This window comes from Pseudophryne corroboree, chromosome 3 (assembly GCF_028390025.1).
Source record: "Pseudophryne corroboree isolate aPseCor3 chromosome 3, aPseCor3.hap2, whole genome shotgun sequence".
NCBI classification, from domain to species: domain Eukaryota; kingdom Metazoa; phylum Chordata; class Amphibia; order Anura; family Myobatrachidae; genus Pseudophryne; species Pseudophryne corroboree.
The window spans coordinates 1,335,001-1,342,500 of NC_086446.1; the positions used below are offsets into that span (position 1 = coordinate 1,335,001).

The 7,500-nt window shown below is 61.6% G+C and overlaps 1 long non-coding RNA gene across 1 annotated transcript; it reads right to left on the reverse strand.

Annotated features, from left to right (window-relative positions):
• Positions 1–4,476: 4,476 nt before the first annotated feature.
• On the reverse strand, positions 4,477–4,936 carry LOC135057460 (uncharacterized). Its single transcript, XR_010244139.1, has 2 exons — positions 4,809–4,936; positions 4,477–4,722 (listed from the first exon to the last, which is right to left on the reverse strand). It is a non-coding gene; the product is annotated as an uncharacterized LOC135057460 (long non-coding RNA).
• Between the last annotated feature and the right edge of the window lie 2,564 nt (positions 4,937–7,500).

Here is a 7,500-nt window from a genome sequence, read left to right on the forward strand (position 1 = left end):
GGCGCGGGGTGCCACATCGATCGGGTTGCGGAAATGGGAGACGTGGGGCCCTTCTCTCGCGTCAACCGCAGCCCTCCGTTTTCTCTTTTCCGGCTTGACTCTGTTCGCCACCTGTGATGCTCTCTGGCCGGTTCCCTCGGGCGTAGCGGGACGGGCGGCGCGCGCGACGCTCTCGCGGAGCGTCCTCCGACGCTTCCCCGGGCTCCTGGAGCCGCCTCCCGGCCCGAGGGGTGCCCGTCCGCACTCATCGGCTGAACTTCCGCAAATTGCAGTACCCGATTCGGCCCGCCGGGGGGCGCTGCCGCCGGGGGAAGAGGGGGACGGGCCGGGCCTGGCGCCGGGCTCCGCCGGACGCCCGGCGCTGCCCCGTCTCGGCCTCGGAAGGGGGAGTCGGGGGAACGGGAGGCCGGGAGTCCCGGAGAGAGAGAGAAAGAGAGAGAGAGAGAGATAGAGAGACCTCCGCGGTTCCGCCTTCGACCACCGGGGGGCGCCGCGCACCCGTCCGCACGGGCCCGTCCCGGTGGCTCCCGGCAGGGCTCTCCCAAACCCTCTCCCAGGGCCCCGGTCCGGGAGCCCGACTGCGTCCGCTCTCCGCTTCCAGAGAGGAGGCTGTTGGACGGGGAGAGCTGGTACCGGGCTCCTGGAGCCCTGCCTGGGCAGCCTATGGAAGGGAGGGAGCCCTGGCCCTGCTGCTCTCCGAGCTCCGGCCCTGCTGCTCTCCGAGCTCCGTGCCTACTCTGCCACGGGTCCTTTCGCAGGAGCTCCAGGGAAACGGGCTTTTAGGCCCCGGACAGAGTCCCGGCTCTCTCGCTCGCCTCGTTGGTACCTACTGATCCGGCGGAGGTGTTCTCCGGCGGGTAGCGACACGGACGGCCGAGGGCGCGCTTCACCCAGGCTTCAACCATCTCCTCCCCGAGCCCCTGGAAGTGCAGCTGGGCCGCGGGCGCCCCGGTCCGCACTCATCTGCGAAACTTCCACAAATTGCAGTACCCGATTTGGCCCGCTGGGGGGCGCTGCCTCCGGGGGAGAAGGAGACGTGCCCGGCCCGTACGTCGGGCTCCAACGGATGCCCGCCGTGGACCCTTTATAGGCCCCATCCTGGTCCTGCCATGCTGTTATCGGAGCTCCACGGCTATCTTGTCACTAAACCTTTCGTTTGAGCTCCAGGGCTTTTTGCTTTTTGTAACCCGGTTCCTGGAGCCCTGCCTGGGCAAAATCGGATGCAAGAAGGCCCTGCCCATGCTGATCTCTGAGCTCCGCGCATCTTCTGTCACGGGTCCTTTCGCAAAAGCTCCAGGGAAACAGGCTTTTCGGCCCCGGACAGAGTCCCGGCTCTCTCGCTCGCCTCGTTGGTACCTACTGATCCGGCGGAGGTGTTCTCCGGCGGGTAGCGACACGGACGGCCGAGGGCGCGCTTCACCCAGGCTTCAACCATCTCCTCCCCGAGCCCCTGGAAGTGCAGCTGGGCCGCGGGCGCCCCGGTCCGCACTCATCTGCGAAACTTCCACAAATTGCAGTACCCGATTTGGCCCACTGGGGGGCGCTGCCTCCGGGGGAGAAGGAGACGTGCCCGGCCCGTACGTCGGGCTCCAACGGATGCCCGCCGTGGACCCTTTATAGGCCCCATCCTGGTCCTGCCATGCTGTTATCGGAGCTCCACGGCTATCTTGTCACTAAACCTTTCGTTTGAGCTCCAGGGCTTTTTGCTTTTTGTAACCCGGTTCCTGGAGCCCTGCCTGGGCAAAATCGGATGCAAGAAGGCCCTGCCCATGCTGATCTCTGAGCTCCGCGCATCTTCTGTCACGGGTCCTTTCGCAAAAGCTCCAGGGAAACAGGCTTTTCGGCCCCGGACAGAGTCCCGGCTCTCTCGCTCGCCTCGTTGGTACCTACTGATCCGGCGGAGGTGTTCTCCGGCGGGTAGCGACACGGACGGCCGAGGGCGCGCTTCACCCAGGCTTCAACCATCTCCTCCCCGAGCCCCTGGAAGTGCCGCTGGGCCGCGGGCGCCCCGGTCCGCACTCATCCGCGACACTTCCGCGCTGGAGTCCGACGCTCGCCGGCCGCGTCCCCCGGCCCGCGGGGGCCCGGGGGGAGGCCCGACGCGTGCGGGGGGAGGCGGCGGGCGGCGGGGGCGCCCCCGCGCCACCCGACGGCGCCCCCCGGTGGCCAGAGGCGGCTCGGAGCGAGACGATCGGGGGGGAACGGCGGCGCGTGACCCGCCCCGGCCCCCTTGGCCCAGCGGACGGGCAGGCGGCTCCCGGGCGACCCCCCGATCCCCGCCGCGGCGCCCCCCGGTGGCCGCCTGACGCCACTGCGGGGGGTGCAGATTCCGTGTGTCCTCTCGGATAAAAACAAAAGAAACGATTCCCGTCGGGCGAAAGTAAGTGGGACGCAGGGCCCCGGGCCCCGACGGTCCGCGCGCGCGGCGCCCCCCGCTGGCCGGTCGAAGGGATGACAAAAATAAAATGAAAGAAATTTCAAAAAAGCACTCGCCCCAAACAGACGAAAGGTACCCGGTCCGCCCGGATGAACCCTCCCCCGTGTCCCCGCCGCGGCGCCCCCCGCTGGCCAGCCGAGGTAATACACGATTGAGAGGGGGGAAGTGAAAAAAAAGGGCAAAAAATGAAAAACACCCCACCCATTTGAATGCAAAGTCCCGGAGCGGCCAGGGGTGGACGCCGGTCCGCGCGCACGGCGCCCCCCGCAGGCCAGTTGAAGGGAAGAACGGAACGAGACTAAAAGATAAAAAAATTTCAAAAAAGCACTCGCCCCAAACAGATGAAATGTACCCGGTCCGCCCGTGTCCCCGCCGCGGCGCCCCCCGCTGGCCAGCCGAGGTAATACACGATTGAGATTAAAAAAAACCAGGCAAAAGACAAAAACACACCACCGATTTAAATGCAGTGTTCACGAGCGCCAGTCCGCGCGCGCGGCGCCCCCTGCTGGCCGCGTAAAAAAAAAAAAAAAATAATAATAATAATAATCCACCGTTGTGAATTTGCGATGTGTCCGGTACGGCGGCGGCGGGGAGGCGTCTCCCCTCGTCGGCGCACCCTGGTGGGGGGAAATAAATGAAAAAAAAAAAAAGAACAGCCCGGGCTCTCGCCGGCTTCCGCAGCCCGGGCTCCCTCCGGCTTCCGCGGCCCGGGCTCCGTACATACAGACAGCAAATGAAATAACGGACGGATGGATGGAAGAGAAGAACAGCCAGGGATCTCGCCGGCTTCCGCAGCCCGGGCTCTCGCCGGCATCCGCAACCCGGGCTCCAGCCGGCTTCCGCAACCCGGGCTCCAGCCGGCTTCCGCAGCCCGGGCTCCCTCCGGCTTCCGCGGCCCGGGCTCTCTCCGGCTTCCGCGGCCCGGGCTCCCTCCGGCTTCCGCGGCCCGGGCTCCCTCCGGCATCCGCGGCACAGGCTCCGTACATACAGACAGCAAATGAAATAACGGACGGATGGATGGAAGAGAAGAACAGCCAGGGATCTCGCCGGCTTCCGCAACCCGGGCTCCAGCCGGCCTCCGCAGCCCGGGCTCCCTCCGGCTTCCGCGGCCCGGGCTCTCTCCGGCTTCCGCGGCCCGGGCTCTCGCCGGGTGAAGATCAGGCAAGAGTAGGGGTGTCCTCCGCTGGACGGGAAGCCCAGGCCGTGGAGCCGCCGCACGGACCGGGGGTTGACCCGGCCGGGGACGGGCAGGAGGCGAGGCCCGGACTCGCTCCCGTCCAGACGGCCCGAGGCCCCTCCTCCCCTCCCGGTGGACCCGCCCCCGACTATTAAGCCCGGCCAGGGAGTCCACGTCGGCCCCCGGGCGGACCAGGGAAGGACCCCCCTTCCGCGCTCCGCCGCGCTCGGAGGCGCTGACGCGCCGGGCGGACGGGGCGCCTCCGGCCAAGTCCCCGGCCGGGACTTGGCTGGCTGGCGAGCGAGCGAGGGAGGGCGAGGGTTAGGGCCTCGCCTGTCCCCCGCCCCGGGCCAAGTCCCCCGACCGGAGCGGAGCGAGCAGGCCGCCCTAACCCCCCCCCCCCCCGGTGGCACCGCAGCACCGGAGATTATTCGGGGAATGCTCCACAGCGCTGCTGGGGAAGTGTTTGCTTTAAACACACTCTGCATTGCATACACACCGAAACCCATTCCAGTCTGGTAAACGTGATTCTCTGGGACTTGCGAGAATTGTATGCTGGGTAGTTGAGACATGACTCCCCCATCACCTCCCAGGGTCAGACTCATGGGGACCTCATTTTAGGTCCCCACCATGTCGGAGGTCCCGCCAGTGTTGGTGTGCTGTCTGGCCCTTGTCCCCGTTAGGATATATAAACAAGTGCACAGGACACACGCACACCCACACATACTTGTTTTTCTATCCTCATCGGGACATATGTCTGGAACCTTCCTCATGGGGACCTATTCAGGAATACCGGCCTAATGAGGACACCCCACATAACTGATTTATTTTCGGGTTTAATTAGAGATAGAGGAAACGTGTATTCAGCAGCAGATACATTTTATTCAGGAAAGGTTCTTTCTCATTTCAGCAGTAATTCGGTTCTTAATGTAAAACTTAACCGAGAGCCAGTTCCGAGCCTTCAGCGCTTGTCGTTCTGCCCTTAGGCACGCATCACAGTCATTCTTGCCCGGCACCTTGAATGAGCGAATGAACCGAATCATGTGACGTTCAACAGCTTTCACTTCTGCTGGGGTCCACGGATTGCGCTTGGTACCCCTTCTGTCACCTGTGCGGGAGAAGAAAGGTCAGTCACCACGCAACGCCACCACCAGTCATGGACGCATCTCAAATGGAATGGACAGTCACACCCACCTTTAGCTGCACCTCCATCCACCGCCGACACCACGCTGCCAGCTTCTTTTCCCATGTGCCCCATGGGAACCTCAGTATCCTGACTCTCTGGCTCATCCCCAGAGTCATCGCTCACCACCTGGATCGGCTCTGTGGATAGAGAAGGACAGGGAAACCGATCACACCAGCCCACTTAGACAGTCAGTCCCTGGAGCCACACTGTCAAGTGATACCTACCGTTTGGATCAATGGAGATCTCTTCCAGATTGTGGCCCCGGAATTCAGCCATTCTCCCTTGCTCGAGAGCCAGAAACAGCTTGCTCAACTTGGCCAGTTGAAGGGTACCCTCCGGGAGGCGGTAATAATGCCGGTGCACCCGAATATCATGTCCAAGGAAATCAGCAAGCTGATCCATCTCTGTATCGCTCAGGTTGAGGACTCTGGAAAGTGTAGCCACATGCTTCCGTAGGCGGGTGGAAGATAATGCTTCGGGGTGCTTGGCCCCACACTCCCGGGCGTAGAGACGTATGCAGTCGGATCCCCTATAATGGGACATGGCTGTTGGCCTAGCAAACATGTAGATATTGTGTGGGGTCACACCACATTCTGTCCGCTTCTCTATGAGGAGCTCCATCGCTTTCTGCATGCTTGGGGATAGCAGGACAGGGACTTTCCTGCCTCTTTTCCCAGGAATCTCAATACGGGAGAAGTGACGACAGAGTGCCTTCTCCAGCTCTGACAGGGCCTGGGCCACATCACCCTGCAAATCGGCTGTGTGCCGTAAATCGAAGGAGGAGAGCAGCATCTTGGAAACCTCACCTTCTCTCCTGCGGTTGAAGAGAATCAGCTGCGTGAGGGTAACTTTGGCCAACATGGACCACTGCTGTTTGGAAGGGTGGGCGGACAACTCATCGATGTACTCTCGCTGACGGTCAAGGAGGTACAGGTTCAAGCGCTTAACATCATCAGTGAAGGGCAGAAGCAGCGGTGCATTCCATTTTATCTCTCGAAGTGTCTTCAGGGCAGCAGTGGAGATTAGCTCGCTCCACCTCGCCTCATAAATTTTCCGAAAGTTTCGGGCACGCTCCTCTGTCAGGGCACTGCCCTCCATCAGTGCCTGACACTCCACCATAGCTGAAATCTTCTGCAAGCTGTGTCCCACCTTCAGAGCCAACGAGGGTATTTTATATGTATTGGTGCGGTCATCGTAACCGGCCAGGCTCCTCACAGCATGCACCACTTGCAGGAAATTCTGTGGGCAAATGAAATCTTCCATACACCGCAACGGTGTGACCTTCATCGCCTTCAGCAGAAGCCGCCCCACCTCTCTGAGCTTCTGACGGATGTAATCATGCTTGCTGACATCAGACCCCAGACGGTTATAGAGGTGCTGACCGAACTGCATAATCCAGCGGTCCCCTTTGATTACCGGTACCACATCATCATAATTCATTCCGCTCAGCAACTTCCAGAGGCCAGTGCCAACATCTTTCGGGAGCGGTGTGGCGTAAGTGAAGAGACCCTGCACCCTGGTTCTTCCAGGTTTGGGGCTGACACTTTTGCGGAGCGGGCACCTCTTCACATGGCGCCACAGGTGCTTCCTGGAGAATAGCCCTTTACATTTTACACAGTGCATGAAATCTTGGGGAGCCGTTGCTTCTTTCGGCTGCTTGCACGGTAGGAGGACTCCGCTGCCCTCGCGGAGAACCCCGACATTATGGGCAAAGTTTCCCCGGGTGCGAATCAGGTCTAGCTGCACTGTCCTTTCCCTGGAGCGCTTCGGAAAGCTGAGTGCCCTTGCAACCTCATGCTCATTGTGGTGGACAGCTTGAACATGTCTCGCAATTTTTGAGAATGGCCTCTCGCACCACAGGCAGAAATTTTTCTTGTTACATGCAATCGAACCATCTGCTTTTCGGGTAAGTACCTGGACCGACACTGCGCGGGCCGGATGGAGACTTGGTTCGGCCTCCGCGGAGCAAGCCCCGGACACTTCCAGAACCTTCCTGCCGTGAAAAGACGTCTCCTCCCCTCCACTATCATCCGAGCTGCTTAACTCTGACGAGTCGGGGAGATAGTCTTCGTCACTGCCGTCGGTTCCGTACATTGCCTCACTGCGACCAGCAGACCCAGCACTTCCGGAGTTTGTGGCGCACACACCGTACCAAGCCCGCGCTTTCTGTCTGACCACGCCCACCGTGAATACAGGGTTCTGGGAATCGAGGGCCCAGGCCCCGGCACGTGCTTCCTATTACACATCCGGAGAGGTGGTTCTTACTAGAGTCACGTGTCGGGCGGCGCGCGCGACACTTTTGCGCCACATGCTCCGATTTTCCCCAGGCTCCTGGAAGCCTGTCCCGGACCGAGAGGTGCCAGTCTCCACTCATCGGCAAGACTTCCACAAATCGTAGTACCGGATTCAGCCCACCAGGGGGCGCTGCGATGGGCAAGGAAGGAAATATCAGACCCGGTTTTCGGGCTCCGCGATTTTTCCGACGAATGCCCTTCTCACCCGAGCTCCGCGGACTTGGGCAACCTTCCCTCTGGATTGAACTGATCTCAGACCCGGTTTTCGGGCTCCGCGATTTTTCCGACGAATGCCCTTCTCACCCGAGCTCCGCGGACTTGGGCAACCTTCCCTCTGGATTGAACTGATCTCAGACCCGGTTTTCGGGCTCCGCGATTTTTCCGACGAATGCCCTTCTCACCCGAG